The sequence below is a fragment of the Capricornis sumatraensis genome, chromosome 3 (genome assembly GCF_032405125.1).
Source record: "Capricornis sumatraensis isolate serow.1 chromosome 3, serow.2, whole genome shotgun sequence".
In the NCBI taxonomy this organism is placed as follows: Eukaryota; Metazoa; Chordata; class Mammalia; order Artiodactyla; family Bovidae; genus Capricornis; species Capricornis sumatraensis.
This window is the reverse complement of record NC_091071.1, coordinates 153,583,347-153,598,288: the sequence shown is the minus strand read 5'-3', so window position 1 is coordinate 153,598,288 and position 14,942 is coordinate 153,583,347. Positions and strand designations below refer to the sequence as shown.

Here is a 14,942-nt window from a genome sequence, read left to right as displayed (position 1 = left end):
ACGCGTGCATGCACTGTGTCTTACTTTTGTAAACCAGTGCTCACCATACAATATTTGCGTTTGAACAAATTTTGATTTTTAAACAGAGCTCACATTTATAAAAAGAGAGTCTACTGCTTCGATCACTGATTGGAGAATAACAAGGAAAACAAAGTCAAAGGTGCTTTTACCTTTTCTCACTATATATTTGCCATTCTAATAGAAATGCCAATGAAAATAAAAGGCAAAGCCACCATACCTTTTAACTAGATACATAGGGGTTATTGTCTTGTCGATCCAATTTCATTTAATTCCACTGGCTTAGTTTTAAGTACTCAAACCTCCCCAAATTCAAAGTCTTACTACTGCCTTCCTTTGTTAGGAAGATTCTCATCCTTTAACTTCACTGTCCTCTTTTTAATAGTGTTCAGTCCCTTCAGGTCAGGTTGGGAAGTGCTTTTTGTCATGACCACAGTTTTCCCAAGATCTTTCCAAAGTAGCGATGAAATAGAATTTTATGTAAAAAATACTGTTTCAAATACATTTTGTTTTATATTTAGTTTAACTCAAAGTCATTTCTCCTTATATAAATAAGAAAAATTATGTTAAAAATATCTTTTGGGGTACACTTCAATTCAATAAACATTTATGGGGTCCTTTCTTTCTGTTGGGCTTTTCTGGTAGCTCAGCTGGTAAATAATCTGTCTACAATGCAGGAGACCCTGGTTCAATTCCTGGGTTGGGAAGATCCCAGGGAGAAGGACATGGCAGCCCACTCCAGAATTCTTGCCTGAAGAATCACCCATGGACAGATGAGCCTGAAGGGCTACAGTCCATGAGGTTGCAAAGTGTTAGACACCTACAAACAAGCTAGGGGAGGTGGTGAAATCCCACTTGAGCTATTTCAAATCATAAAAGATGATGCTGTGAAAGTATTGCACTCAGGATGTCAGCAAATTTGGAAAACTCAGCAATGGCCACAGGACTGGAAAAGGTCAGTTTTTATTCCAATCGCAAAGAAAGGTAATGCCAAAGAATGCTCAAACTACCGGACAATTGCACTCATCTTACACGCTAGCAAAGTAAAGCTCAAAATTCTCCAAACCGGGCTTCAGCAGTACGTGAATGGTGAAACTCCAGATGTTCAAGCTGATTTTATAAAAGGCAGAGGAAGCAGAGATCAAATTGCCAGCATCTGTTGGATCATTGAAAAAGTGAGAGAGTTCCAGAAAAATATCTACTTCTGCTTTATTGGGGCTTCCCTGGTGGCTCAGAGGTTAAAGCGTCTGCCTGGAATGCAGGAGACCCAGGTTCGATCCCTGGGTCGGGAAGATCCCCTGGAGAAGGAAATGGCAACCCACTCCAGTACTCTTGCCTGGAGAATCCCACGGAGGGAGGAGCCTGGTGGGCTACAGTTCATGGGGTCACAAACAGTCAGACACGACTGAGCGAATTCACTTCACTTCACTTCACTTCTGCTTTATTGACTATGCCAAAGCCTTTGACTGTGTGGATCACAATAAACTGTGGAAAATTCTGAAAGAGATGGGAATAACAGACCACCTGACCTGCCTCTTGAGAAACCTATATGCAGGTCAGGAAACAACAGTTAGAACTGGACATGGGACCACAGACTGGTTCCAAATAGGAAAAGAAGTATGTCAAGGCTGTATGTTGTCACCCTGCTTATTTAACTTCTATGCAGAGTACATCATGAGAAACGCTGGGCTGGAAGAAGCACAAGCTGGAATCAAGATTGTTGGGAGAAATATCAATTACCTCAGATATGCAGGTGACACTAGCCTTATGGCAGAAAGTGAAGAACTAAAGTGCCTCTTGATGAATGTGAAACAGGAGAGTGAAAATGTTGGCTTAAAACTCAACATTCAGAAAACTAAGATCATGGCATCTGGTCCCATCACTTCATGGGAAATAGATGGAGAAACAGTGGAATCATTGAGAGACTTTATTTTGAGGGGCTCCAAAATTACTGCAGATGGTAATTGCAGCCATGAAATTAAAAGATGCTTATTCCTTGGAAGAAAAGTTATGACCAAACTAGACAGCATTTTAAAAAGCAGAGACATTACTTTGCCATCAAAGGTCTGTCTAGTGATAGTGAAGTTGCTCAGTCGTGTCCGACTCTTTGCAACCCCATGGACTGTAGCCTACTACGCTCCTCCATCCATGGGATTTTCCAGGCAAGAGTACTGGAGTGGATTGCCATTTCCTTCTCCAGAGGATTTTCCTGACCCAGGGATCAAACCCAGGTCTCCTGCACTGTAGGCAGACGCTTTACCATCTGAGCCACCAGGGAAGTCTAGTCAAAGCTATATTTTTTCCAGTAGTGAGGTATGCATATGAGAGTTGGACTTTAAAGAAAGCTGAGCGCCGAAGAATTGATGCTTTTGAACTGTGGTGTTGGAGAAGATTCTTGAGAGTCCCTTGGACTGCAAGGAGATCCAATCAGTCCATCCTAAAGGAAATCAGTCCTGAATATTCATTGGAAGGACTAATGCTGAAGCTGAAACTCCAATACTTTGGCTACCTGATGCGAAGAACTGACTCATTGGAAAAGATCCTGATGCTGGGAAAGATAGAAGGCTGGAGGTAAAGGAGATGACAGAGGATGCAATGGTTGGATGGCATCACCAACTCAATGGACATAGGTTTGAGCAGGCTCTGGGAGTTGGTGATGGACAGAGAAGCCTGGCCTGCTTCAGGCCATGGGGTAGCAAAGAGTCGGACACAACTGAGCAACTGAACTGAACTAAGCTACTAATATGATTTCATGCTAAGTTCTCAGAGAGATGCCTAGATTAATAGGATTAATTTACTCATCTAGAAAAAGAGGCAGAAACACACACCGACTCAACTTTAAAATGCTGTAATAGTGGGAAGGAAAGATGATCAGGAACATTATGAAAGTAGGTTTTGTAAGTTATCTTGGTTTAGGATCATTATGTTGGTATTTGGCATGTATTACTTGGGTTTTTGATTACTTCTTGTCAATGATTAAGGCCATATTTACCAGGAATCCTTAGAAGTTCTGTGTTTTTTCCATCACCATTCCTATTTTTTCTTACAAAAGTTAAAACACATCTGACTAACTCAGTGACTTAATTAACCAGATGCATTATTTGGCTTCTGAAAACTGTGCTTACTTGTTCAAATTGAAGAGGTTGAGTGAGCACATTGGAGTACATCTACAGGATGGCTGGCTGGGATAAGTAATCATTATTCAGCTGTATTTTTCAAGTGCAGAGTTTAACCTTTATATTGTCTGAAGTGAATAAAATGGATCTAATTTCAAAACTATACAAAACTCATTGGAATGTTGACTTAATCACCCTTCTGATACTTGGCCCCATCTTGCAAAGGTGAGGTTGACAAAACAAGAATTCTGAGGTGCCCTTGGGGTATAATAACAGTATTGGTTTTTAGAAGAGAGTAAAAGTTCAGGCAAGTAACACTTGAAACTTATCTGTGATGGTGTTTCTTTTATAACTCATTTTTAATTGAAAAGTTTTGAAGTTCATGAGCTAAGATGATAAATGAAAAGACAGGGCTTGAATTGAAATGTCCTCATTTTATCCATTTATCCTCAATAAGATCTTTCCTACTTTAGAAGAGTAACCTTCTCTACCTATAATGCCAAATCAAAGCAACTATTTGTGAAGTCAATCTGCTGCTCCATGATTGACTTACAAGTATATTACCCTAAGAACCACAGCAACTCAACCATGGTTATCATACACTGGAACCTTGATCCTTCAAATGTGTGGTTGATCAGCAGCCTCAGCACCACATGGGAGCTTTCCAAAAATGCATCTTTCAGGTCCCAGCCCAGGCATCTTGAATCAGAATCTTCATTTTACCAAGATCCCCAGGTGGTTGGTATGTACATTAAACTTTGAGAAGCACTACAATAGATTTTTTACTTAAAAGGAAAGTAAAAAAAGAAAAAATACACTTAAAAAATTACACATCCTGCAGAAATTTAGTGTTGGCATTGAGGAGAAACAGCACCATGAATGATTAAGGATCCATAGAGCTTTTTGCATCTGTGTTGTTTTGCCTTGATATTTAAACATGGTGATTTGATCAACAATCACTTTCATAAGAAAAAGAAGCACCATTTCTCTTTCCTCCAGAGTTTTTTGTATTTCTAAGTCACTGTTTTTGATGGGCCAGGGGCCTGCAGTTTGTCTCTGAGACAGAGACAAAGAAGAATAGCTTGCTGCTGACACAAATAAGAGAGCACAGCTCAATAATTCAACTGCCACCTGCCAACTGATCCTCCTTTTAAACTCAATCCTGGAAATTCCACAGATCCTGACTCTGTCTCACCTGGCCCTTGGTGGACATTCAAAGGACTGGGATGAAAGTTGCTGATAAGGGGCAGACAGGATGGTGGCCCAGCGATTGTGGGCAGCTTCTTTCTGCTCACCATTAAGAGCTCTTCCAATCCATCAAGGGTTCCTTTTGAACTTGAACTCACAGACAAATCCCATGCCAGAGTAGTTAATATCTCCAGATCTTAGTACTCTACAATGCTTTGAGCAATAAGGTTAACTTGGGAGCTCATTCACTATTATTTGAGAGCAATTAAAGTTATACACAGATGTGAATAAGAGAAGAAGAAAGAACCTTCTTCACAGTTTCCTCTTCCCAAACCCTCATAAGCTTCAGGGAAAGAAAATGAGATGCGAGGTCCACTTGAAGATACCCAGGGGAACTCAGCCAATGGACCAGATGTTAGGATGATATTTATTAAAGGCAGGGTCTAAATATATGAGTTCAGCTCTTTTATCTTCTATTGCACTCAGCTTACTAGTGAATATAGCCAGGTGTCTTTGTGTGTGATTGGATAGGCTGTTATTAACAAGCTTATGTTTTGACAATTGCCATGACCATTCATGGAGCCCAGAGTCCATGGGTACCCAGATAAACTGCTTCTCACGAGGACACTTCAATCTATCACAGTAAGGATATGGGTGGGTTACAAGCAATGAGATCCTCTGTGTATAGGTAGTATGTAAATAAGTCTCTTTATTGCAAGTGTTCAGTAAAGGTGTGTGAAAGTTTTGAAGCTGGGATTCCAAAGTTGTTCCCTATGAGACATGGGGCTAATATTTTATTTATCTGGACTTCATTTCATTGTTCTTAAAATGATGGATTTCAAATTAGTATTCCACTGAACAATGTTCCAGGAAATTGTTTTAATACAAGGAAAAGATGGGAAGGTTTACCATATGCAAAACTTTCCATGTTCAACTCAGTGGGGAGTACATAGGATTCGACACAGGTAAATGGTCTCCTTTCCTTCAAAATATTCCAACATCTACTATGTGTCAGTATGGAAGGTGAGTCTCAAAGGGAAGACACAGCTTGCTGGATCTCCCCAGATCCTTGACCTGGGTTGCCTCTCACTGTGATGTATCTAGCCACATCTCCTGGACCAAGCCAGGGAGTGGTCATGCAGATGATCTCCAAGATTTGTGCCTGGGCTGACATTGCTTGATTCTGTGATCATGGAGGCAACTCATGTCCCTCCTTCATTTCTACCTTGATAGAACTGTCCTAAAGAGTTTCCATGGTTGGGAAGTCATTTACATTCTGAAGTACTGCACCCTTTACTTTGCATGCCTTCCTAATTGTATATTTAGGTAAAAATGACTGGCTCACAATTACAAGCCAATCTCGAATGTAGAAAAGGCTTAAATATAAATTAACCTATTGAAAGTAAGCTGTTTTATTTTTAATTATGATTCACTCCAAAATAAAATTTGTATAAAATTTACACCAATGGTTTAAAATGAAACCATTTACTTGAAAAAAAATATATATATATATCCATCTATTTATCAGATAGTTTCAAATGTTTCTGGGGGTCTAGCTTCTGAGTCGGACACAAGTGAAGTGATTTAGCAGCAGCAGCAGCTTCTAAGAGCTCAGAAAAAGTGAAAGTGAAAGTCACTCAGATGTGTCCAACTCTTTGCCCTCCCAAGGAGTGGAGCCTACCAGGCCCTTCTGTCCATGGAATTCTTCAGGCAAGAATACCAGAGTGGGGATCTCCCCAACCCAGGGATTGAACCCAGCTCTCTGGCATTTCAGGCGGATTCTTTACCATCTGAGTCACGAGGGAAGCCCTCTAAGAGCTCAGACTTGAATCATTTTTCTCTAAATAAATAATATAGTTGTGACAGCCATATGGAAAACATTTTATTGGGAAGATGTTAAAATTAGAAATTTGTATGCCTAAGGTGTTTGTATTAAAGCTTGGTAATTGAATGTTAATACACCTTGAAAAAATGCCAGTTCAGTATATAATGTGTCCTGCTTAGATGATTCATTATAGTATAATATTTTAAATTTTGAAGAATTCTAGGATCAAAAGAATTTCAGGTGAAAAGACAGTGGATTAAAGTTCTAATGCCTTATGGCTTCTAAAAGCTGTTCTAGAATTAGAAAGAAATAATAGACTTCCAATTTGGTTTTAACATAAAATGATGTAAACATACATCATTTTCACTGTCAGTTTCAGAGGGCTCTCTCAAGCTGAAAATTATTGGCTTTTTTTTTCTGCTTTTCAAAACTATCAGTAAACTTTTTTTATTTTTTAAAATGACTCATTCAGTTCACATCTACTTGAGGGGGAAATTGGCAAGTTATTTAACTTCAAAATAAGCTACATCCCAGCCTTCATTAGGGTGGTTCCTGGAATCAGTCTAATTTTGAGTCCTCATTCCTGGCTAAAGCTTAATATTACTAGAAGAAAATGTGCTGACAGGCAAGGACAAAAAGGTTATGGAGAAGGTCACTTTTAAACAGAAATATGATTTATATACTATAAAGCACTCCATTATTATTAGACAGGAATGGAAGTGCAGGGAAAGAATATGGGACTTGAAAAGTCTTTTATTTCTGAAAGTTCAGACAGATTTTAGGGGGAAATTGTGCCATGAATTTCTGTTTCACCAAGAATGAGGCTGCCTGGTGGGCAGTGCAGACAAAATGAGAGACTGATCTACGAACCAAAGCAATATTATGTTTTAGGTTAGATTAGCTAAAATACTTGACTTTGTCTTGGTAAGGAGAAATTGTATTTATGCACATAAACGTGAAAGTGAAAGCCACTCAGTCATATCCAACTCTTTGCGACCCCATGGACTATACAGTCCGTGGAATTCTCCAGGCCAGAATACTGGAGTGGGTAGCTGCTCCTTTCAACAAGGGATCTTTCCAACCCAGGGATCGAGCCCAGATTTCCTGCATTGCAGGCGGATTCTTTACCAGCAAATCTGCTGCTGAACATGGTGTTTTAGGCAGCTCAGAGCCACTACCTTTTCAGTGCCCAGAGTTTTGTATGTTTTCCTATTGTTTTATTTTTTCTATTTGGGGGTGCGGAGGACAGGAGGGAAGAAAAGGGGAAAGGAGAGAGAGGAAACCTTATTATATCTTTGAGTCAACGTTAGAATATGATAGATTTTCCAGAGTCAAAACCAGCTTTAGATATATATATACTAAATGCTGAAAAACAAAAGAAGGCTAATAAATTTAAATGACATCACAAACCACAAAACAGGTCCTGTTCCTTTACTGAAGTTAAAGACATCTTATTGGCACAGGGAAGATGGTTTGCTTGCCTGGAGCAGAGTCCCAAGTTCTTCAGTTTATCCATCTGCAACCGGTTGACTATGTTTCACATTGGTGATGAATTATACTCCGTTTCCTCAGTCTAATCCTTTTCATTTATTTATGTTTTATGGAGGAAACATAAAAGCCTTCTTAGAAAAATCCAACTGTTTTTGATAAACCTTGTCATGTGCAAATAATGGAGCCTTGTCAGGGCCAAGCTTTCCTGGAAATTTATACCTTCTAATAATAATTAAAAGGAAAAAAAAGAAAATCAGAAACAAATAAGAAGTATATTGAATTGGATTCAAAGCATGTTTGTGACTTTGAATCAGTGGCAATAAAGCATTTTCTATAAAAAAATGTTTAAACATGGCAGTGGAACTAAAATCCATGTTCAGTTTGAATTTGGGATTTTTCAAATAGTGAAACCATGACTTCAGTTTTGAAGCCTAAGGAAGAAAAAAAACATTTAGTTCTCAGTGAAGCACTAGATGAACAGTCTGGATGTGGAACAATGAGAAAGAACTGGGCAGTAGGATAAAGCTTGATGAAGGACCTTAAAATAGGCTGCTAAAAACAATCCTCAGCAAGAGGCTTTTATTTCTAAAGAAGTAAAATTTATAGAAACAAAGACAAGCATTTTAGCTATCGTCAGGCATATGTGGGTTTTGAGCATCTACATATTTTTTCTAAGGTTTGAAAAATATATTAATATTTTTCTAGTCAATAACAATGATTAGTAAAGTCTACAAATGGGATATTCTGGAGAAAAAAAGGCAACTGTGTGTTGATTTCTGTCTTTGATTTCTTTGTATATTTTTGCTAAATAAATTGAAACTCTTCAGTTAATTATGAGTTCTATTTAATAGATTTCATTTAATTTGAAATTTGAAGGTAATATTTTACTCCTATCTTTCGCCTACCCTCAGATTCTGTAGAGCTTCTCTTTATGGTAGAAGTTCTCAACAATGAATATTTATTAGAATTTTCTAGGAGCCTCTAAAAACACTGAGGCTTGGCTTACCTCAAACCAGCTGAAGTCAAGACTTTGGGGATGTGGTCTTGGTCATCTCTGTTTTTAAAAGTCCTTCAGGTGATTCTAGTGCACAGTGAGGTTGAGCTCCACTGCTCTGTGGGATTATATCAGAATCCTATTAGAGGGAAATATCACCATGGGACAAAGAGCCTTATGCTCAGTTAAATGGCCAGAATTCTTCCCACTTTCTATCTTTGCAGGGTGAGGAAGCAGGGTAGGTATTGAGAATTCATAGTGCTATGAGTTCAAATCCAGGTTCTGCTATTTACTTAAAATGTGATCTTAATCTTGCCTATAACAGAGACTGATTGGTAACATTTATACAGGGCTATGGGGAGATTAATAAGACAACTTAAGAATGCCAAGGATGCTGGAGAAGAAGCCAGACTACATCCATACTGTAAACAGATTTGTCAGGAGAGCACCTGATCCACGCAGTTGATGAAAGACGTCACCTGCTTTCTTAGTTGAAATGGCCTTTGGGTGCAAATACAGCAGTAAAAGCAGAAACTGCTCCAGGGCCAAAGGGAAATATTATCACTTAATTATTAAAATAAATAAATAGATCACCGCTGAGACCTACACACTGTACATTATAAGAGATTAGAAGTTTCATGGCCACCTAGCCTTTCCATCGACTTGGAAGATGCTCCAATGCAGAAATCAGGAAAACAACAAAGGTAAATGTCCTTAAGCACCTCCCCTCCCACCTGGATCTTCTCAAAGGATTCCTGAAGAGAGATTCTGTATTCACAACTATCACTGGGACCCTTTAGCCTCCCTAGATGGCTGGTGTATTCTATGTTGCGTTGCCCATGACAAACATCTTGCAGAGGGCTGCCATCTACAGCTATTCCACAGTTTCCCCTCCATTCGCACCGCGTCATTTCCTCCTTCATTATCTCAGTTTTGTGTTTGGTGTTTCTAGCACTCAAAATCTTCTTGGCATTCTTTTTACTACTCGATCTAGTACACTTTCCATGTGGTTGATTGCTCAGTGCAGTTTCATTGGTTGTATTCATTCTCTAAGACTGTCATACAAAATATTGCAGGCTTAGTGGCATAAATAGCAGAAATTGACTTTCTCACAGTTCTGGGGGCCAGATGTCTGAGACCAAAGTAGTGGCAGGATTCGCTCCTTCTGAGGGCTGTGAGGGAAAGCTCTGTCCAAGACCTCTCTCCTTGGCTTATAGACACTGTCTCCTTCCCATGTGCCTTCACACTATTGTCCCTCTATGTGAGTCTACATCCTGATTTCCTCTTATTTTTCTAAGGACACCACTGAGTTTGGAATAGGGCCCACCCTAACAAAAACATTTTAGTGTAGTCACTTCTGTAAAAAGTCAGTCTCCAAATATAGTGACATTCCTTGGAATGGGGGTTAGGACATTCAACACATGAATTTTGAGTGGGATGGACACACGTAATCCAGCCCACGTTGGCTACATCATGGCTGGAGGGAATACATGTTTGATGTAGAGAGAATTTATTCATGCATGCTAAGTTGCTTTAGTTGTGTCTGACTGTTTGCTACCCTATGGACTATAGCCTGCCAGGCTCGTCTGTCCATGGGGTTCTCCAGGCAAGAATCCTGGAGTAGGTTGCCATGCCCTCCTCCAGGGTATTTTCCCAATGAAGGGATCGAACCTGTGTCTCTTCAGCCTCCTGAATTGGCAAGCAGGTTCTTTACCACTAGCGCAACCTGAAAGCCCCTTGAGAATGTATACATGTGTTCAGAACTTCTGGAAGTATCTCTATGAGATAAGCATATTCAGTTACCCTGAATTGTACAGATTTCTTAAAATGTAATTCTTATTTATTTTTTTCCTGGAATGATAAAGACAAGATTAAAAGACCAAACAAAATTGTGGATTGGTTTCCTCTTTGCTCAAATACTTTCCAACTAGGTCCTTCAGCAGCTATACACATTTTAAGACAAAGATAATGCTTTTGATATTTTTAATTTTTAGACATCTAAAAATTAGGAAGGCCTAATCTCTTTTGGTACAAGTGAGTTCACATTTTTGTTGGTGTTGTTGTTCAGTTGCTCAGTCATGTCTGACTCTTGGTGATCCCATGGACTACAGACACAAGTTCGATCCTGGGTCCCATAGACTACAGCGTGCGGGGTTTCCCTGGCCTTCACCATCTCCTGGAGTTTGCTCAAACTCATATCCATTGAGTCAGTGGTGCCATCTAACTGTCTCATCATCTCATCCTCTTCTCCTCCTGTCTTTAATCTTTCCCAGCATCAGGGTCTTTTCCAATGTAAAGACTTGGCTTGAAAAAAAGAAAAAAAAAAGAAATTGACTCCCAATGTGAGCTCTGTAGGTCCCTGCCTTGGGTGGAGGGTAAGACTGTGGGTGACAGGCATTCAGAGGTGGCTAAACTAGGATGACATTAAGTCTGCATTCATTTGGGCAGTATCACACAAACCAGCAGGACACTGATTACAAGCCAGATCAAGAGTGAAAATGCTAGAGAATTCCTTTAATTCCCAAAGTGCCTGAGGAAATCAGTGGATTATTCTGCTTCGTGGTAAAGGCATGCAATCTAGTCATTGATGCTTCCACCAGCTGTGGGTAGGGAGGCCAAATAAATGAAAATAATTATGCCATGAAAAATACCTTTTCTCTAGAATCAGAACTACCACTGAAGACTGGCTTCATGGAATATGCCCTGGTTTAATAGTGAATTTTTATGTGTGAATCATTGGGACTAATAAGCACATTGTAAATAGGAAATATTTTTAGGTTTCAAAGATTAAAAAAATAGCAGAATTATGAAACTTCTCAAAGGTTTCCCTAATAGTATGGACTGTATAAAATTTTTATGATGTGCATGTATGTCATTTTTGTATATAAGCACAGTTAGCATGACCTAAATAATTTCTCTGTACCAAAAATAAATAAATAAATAAAATAGTCTATTATCCATGTAGCTCATTGCCTTACCTTCTAGCTTTTATCTTATTTTCTAATTTTTCTCATATAATTATTATTGACCTGTGAAATTTATAACAATGACACCTATATTGGAATTTTTAGTAACAAAGTAATATTAAATATTGGTGCTATCAAAACTAAATTTTACTAGTGATCCATCAAAATGATCTTCTTAAATGTTAGCCATAATCATTTCAAACTAATTTTAAATCTTAATTATAGCTTTCATTTTAGCCATATGCCTCACTCTGGATATGGAGAAACAGCCACTGATTAGTGGCATTCCAAAAGTTATAACAAGTGAAGAATATGTTTTAAAATAATGATGAGAGTGTCTTGGATATAAATCATTCTGAAGTTTCTGAGTTTAAGTTAGATTTAGCAAGGATTGTTGGAGGAAGGAGAGGGTGACAAAGTAGCCATTTTTCCTAAAATTTATTTGAAAGGACAAATATTTAAATTCTAACGCATATATATGGAATTCAGAAAGATGGTAACGATAACCCTGTATGTGAGACAGCAAAAGAGACATGGATGTATAGAACGGTCTTTTGGACTCTGTGGGAGAGGGAGAGGGTGGGATGATTTGGGAGAATGGCATTGAAACATGTGTAATATCATATATGAAATGAATTGCCAGCCCAGGTTCGATGCATGATACTGGATTCTTGGGGCTGGTGCACTGAGACGACCCAGAGGGATGGTACAGGGAGGGAGGAGGGAGGGGGGTTCAGGATGGGGAACACGTGTATACCTGTGGCAGATTCATGTTGATGTATGGCAAAACCAATACAATATTGTAAAGTAATTAACCTCCAATTAAAATAAATAAATTTATATTAAAAATAAAATAAATTTTATTAAATCTTCTGAAAATTTGAAACTCAATTTTTTCCATCTATGAAATCCCACTTTGCTAGAAAATTCCATCAGTCAAAAATATATTCCATTATCCATTCTTTTGTCTAATTTAAGCAACATTTGTCTACCCCTATTGACTCACATATATTTCCACATGTACCATGGTATACAGCCACACTAGTCTTTAACTGATTTTGAAATTAAACCCTATTCCTCTTCCTTCATATTTGCTAAAGTGTAATTCACACGAGTAAATTGGAAAACATATCTCAGTAACTTCCAATGAAAAAGGAGACCTTAGCAGGGAATAAGGGCCCATACTTTACACATAAAAGGTTTGACAAATGTATATTTTTGCTATTCATTTGAGGAAAAATTCAAGAGGCATTCTGAGATTTGGAGAAATGTATTTGCCTTTCAGAGATCTTAACACTTACAAATAGGCAGCCTTTAAACTTGGGTTTGTGTAGCAAGCAAGTGACTCCAGATGAGAGAATTTCCACCCAGGTAAAGTTCTCACCTGGCAATTTAGAAATTTGGGTTCTGAACAACTAAATAATCAAATAGATCTGCAAACCTCTCAGTGAACCCTAGCCAACGCTTAGATGAGTTTTAAGCAAACCTGGGCTGAGTTTGGAGAAATCCAAAGCAATTTTATGGTTGCAGATGGAAACCAGGCCCGACTCAGCAGTTTAAATGAACCTGAAACTCCAGGGCCATCTCAAGGGTTCTGAATCCAAGCAAACCAAAACAAAGTAATGATTCCCAGGGAACACTGGAAACTCTCAGTGCATTGTCTTGGCAAAAGCTGGACACAGATTTATTCTATATTGTTCAAAAGTGGTAAATGAGAAAATTAAGAAAGATTTCCTAAACGGATTATCTGGAAGGTCTGTGTGATTCAGAGGCAAAACCAAGAAATTTTCAGGCTTTGCTCCCTTCACACAAAGTTTTCAGAAAATAATTGAGAAATTTTAACTACTATGACAACTATATAAAGACATTAACTATATTAGACGTAGGGCCAGAATGGCTTTCCCCAAAGTGAATCATTCTGGCCATAGTCCTTGACATCTGGATTCAAACCTCATTCAGATGTTCTGGTTGACCACCGGGCTCCACATGATGTCGGGTCAGTGCCTTGCATGCTTGGTGTAGCTGAACATCTTTCTTATTTTGAGAACACCTGGAATCCAGGCAACTAGAAAAAGAATTTTTTGACTTTTTCCTTAGGGCTTTCATAAATAACAATGTCAATAGTTCACAATAAAAGGCTGTGTGTGTATGTGTGTATGTGTGTGTGTGTTTCTGTTTTTCAGTCATGTCTTCTGGAGGATGTAGGAAATATAATTTGAAAAATAACTTTTATAATTGAATCAGCTTTTAATGTCCTATGTGTACACGTGTGCTTAGTCGCTTCAGTCGTATCTGACTCTCTATGACTCTTTGGACTGTAGCCCACCAGGCTTCTGTGATTCTCTAGGCAAGAATACTAGAGTGGGTTTCCATGCCCTCCTCCTGGGGCTCTTTCCAACCCAGGTATCAAACCTGTGTCTCCTGCATCTCCTGCATCACAGGCAGATTCTTTATCACTGAGCCACCAGGGAAGCCCCTTTAATGTCCTAATGAAATCCATGAATTTTTCATTTTATTGATTCCTGGTTTCAAAAGTTATTACAGATCAAAGTATCCCAAATTGTATATAGAAGGAACAGGAGAAAAATTACAGTGACAAGTATTTATTGGAAATTAGATATGCTCATGTGATATCTATTTCTTAGAAATTGTGTAAGAATTAAATAAACAAAAAAAAACTTGAATTCCCATTATATGAAGGAAACTTAATAATTGTTAACTCTTATATCCTCCATAATTATCATCACCACCATCATCATCATCATTGCTACCATTATTTCTCTCTCATCAGGGCCCATTGCCAGGAATACTGATGCCCTCACTTGCCTTTGGCTGAAAAGAGACATAGGAAGAACACATTTTCTCTGCGTTTCTGTCTCAGTTTTCATTCTTGGTCCCATTTCTTGAAGTACTACTTGCAGTCCACTTACTGGGAGTCCATAAATTATTCTCATGTTGTTACCAACTCTTTTCATTAAAATTCTCCTAAATAATCTTTGTCAATCTTCCCTTTAGAGAAAATGACTGTGTGTGTGCACACTTGGTCATTAAGCCATGTCTGACTCTCTACAATCCTATGGACTGTAGCCCACCAGCCTCCTCTCTCCATAGGATTCTCCAGGCAAGAATACTGGAGTGGGTTGCCGTTCCCTCCTCTGGGGGATCTTCCCGAGCTGGAGATCGAGCTCAAATCTCTGATGTCTCCTGCATTGGCAGGCCGGTTATTTACCACTAGCACCATCTGGGAAGTCCTGGAGAAAAGGACTAAGTAAGTAAGTAAGTGAAGTCACTCAGTAGTGTCCGACCCTTTGTGACCCCATGGACTGTAGCCTACCAGGCTCCTC

The 14,942-nt window shown here is 38.8% G+C and overlaps 1 non-coding gene across 1 annotated transcript; it reads left to right on the top strand.

Moving 5' to 3' along the window:
* The first annotated feature begins 1,238 nt into the window (after window positions 1-1,238).
* On the top strand, window positions 1,239-1,310 carry TRNAS-GGA (transfer RNA serine (anticodon GGA)). The gene has a single exon. It is a non-coding gene; the product is annotated as a tRNA-Ser (tRNA).
* Window positions 1,311-14,942: the final 13,632 nt, after the last annotated feature.